This window comes from Nannospalax galili, unplaced genomic scaffold (assembly GCF_000622305.1).
Source record: "Nannospalax galili isolate Female #2095 unplaced genomic scaffold, S.galili_v1.0 scaffold237, whole genome shotgun sequence".
Classification (NCBI taxonomy): Eukaryota; Metazoa; Chordata; class Mammalia; order Rodentia; family Spalacidae; genus Nannospalax; species Nannospalax galili.
Window position 1 is genome coordinate 1,841,893 of NW_008339924.1, and position 2,090 is coordinate 1,843,982.

General features: G+C 41.0%; 1 long non-coding RNA gene across 1 annotated transcript in view; it reads left to right on the forward strand.

Moving 5' to 3' along the window:
* The window catches only part of LOC115070656, a 24,331-nt gene extending 23,156 nt beyond the window's left edge, over positions 1 to 1,175 (forward strand). The window contains exon 2 of the long non-coding RNA XR_003849804.1: positions 953 to 1,175. This is a non-coding gene — a long non-coding RNA (uncharacterized LOC115070656). The remainder of the gene's footprint in view (positions 1 to 952) is intronic.
* Positions 1,176 to 2,090: the final 915 nt, after the last annotated feature.

Genomic DNA, 2,090 nt, shown 5'->3' on the forward strand with positions numbered 1-2,090 from the left:
TGGACTCTTAAGAAATTATATTGGCCCCTTTAATCTTTGGTTATACTTTCCTTTTGGGTGTTTAAGGCCATACAGTTGGCACAGATAAACCAATTTATTTTTACTCTTAAGGTCGTTTGAGGATCTGTACCTCAGGGGTCACATGGACTTGGGAGGAGCCCCTGGCTCCTTTCTTTTACCAGTTCCACCTATGTGAAGATAAGTCAAAGGTCCTGCTCAACCATGGCTGGCTTCGCTTGGAAGCATGGAGGAAATGTGGGAAACACACTTTGTAACAAACCTTTACAAATTGAAAATTTTACATAACCCTGTAAACAAGTTAATCATATGATTTGAGAATATTTAGAACTATGTACTCTTTCTAAGAAAAACAATGTAATCAGCCCCACAATGATTTGGAATCTCAATGTAACTTTTACAAGCTTAGCTGAATGCATACCTTTAATTTTATACCATGTTCTTTATTTGTAACCCAGTTATGCCCCTAACTCAGAACAATGAATGTGTGCATGAGATGTGACAGTGATGATGGCAAGTTTATGGGGAAGAATTAACTGAGAGGATAACCCTCCCTGAGTAGAAAGTTTCCAGTCAGTGTCACTGGCCCACATGTAAAGCAATCCAAGAAAAAAAACAATGCTGCTTGACTGCCTACCTTTGCTTTTACTTGTTTGGTTGTGGGGTGTTTTTTGTTTTTTGTTGTTGTTGTTTTTTGACAGGCTTTTCCTGTAGCCCAGTTGGCCTGGGACTAGCTATAAACCAGGTTCGCCTTGATCTCACAGAGATCAACCTGCCTTTGCCTCCTGAGTGCTAGGTGCTTGCTACCACACCCAGCCTGCTGTCACTTCTTGGTAGTGAGTACATCTATCCCTTTGTTAATGTTGTTGCTGCTGTCACCATCCTTCATTGACATTAACTCCAGTTTTTTGGTTTTTTTTTTTCTTTTTTTCAGGTTCCAACGAAGACTGAGGACTACTGGCTCTCTAGAAATCTTCCTGACTTCAGCAGCAGATTGGGACTGCTGAGGCTTCAGGTTTCATGGACTGAGCAGCTACCAGGTTTTCAGTCTCTCCAGCATGCAGATAGCCATCATTGAACTACCCAACTCTTAGCATATAAGTCAATTTAACAAATCCCCCCTTTAAAAATATGATTTTATTTATATTTTTGTTTTATTATTTGTTTATTTGTGTCTAGCTGCATGTGAGTATGCACACATACATGCAAGTACCTGTGAAGGCCAGAGGAAAGTGCTGGATCCCCTGGAGCTTGTGTTACAGGTGATTGTGATCTTCTTGATAGGGGTGTTGGGAACCAAACTCTGGTCATCTGGAAGTGCAGCAAGCACTCTTAACTGCTGAGCCATCTTTCCAGCCTCATAAATCCCCTTTTATAATCAATATTTATTCTATTGGTTCTGTTCCTCTAGAGTACCTGTCTAATACACCCTGTATTAGAGTTCACCTGTTCTGAGAGTGGTCTTATATGGCAATGGTAGCTGTGTTGTTTGACATACTTTGAGAATAACATCAGGGACTGGGAAGATGGCTCAGTGGGTAAAGTGGTTGCTATACAAGCATGAGGACCTGAGTTTAGATTCCCCAGCAACCACATAGAAATCTGAGCATGGCAGCACATGCTTATAATCCCAGTCCTGGGAAACAGAAAGAGGAGGATCCTGAGTGCTTGCTGACTAGTCAGCCTAACTGAAACAATGAGCTCCAAATTCAGTGAGAGACCTTACCTAAAAAATAAGGTGGAGAGTGATCAAGGAAGACACCTGACACTGACGTCTGAGCTACACAGGTGCATGTACCTGCACATACACCATCAGTAATACCTACTCCTCCTCCATGATAGTCCTATTGGGCCCTGTCTATAGAGTAGAATTGTCTCTGGATAGAACGTTGGGATTAATGATATGGTGTTCATCAGCATAATGCTGGCTTGTAGCCCAAATATGGATTTTTAAAAATCTGTATAACACTGGGACAGAATTATAGATAGGTTGTATCAGTGCTAATATTAGACTGTGCCTTGCTCTAAGTTACTTCATATTGTATAAGACAGTTGTTTTTCAGGCTATTCTT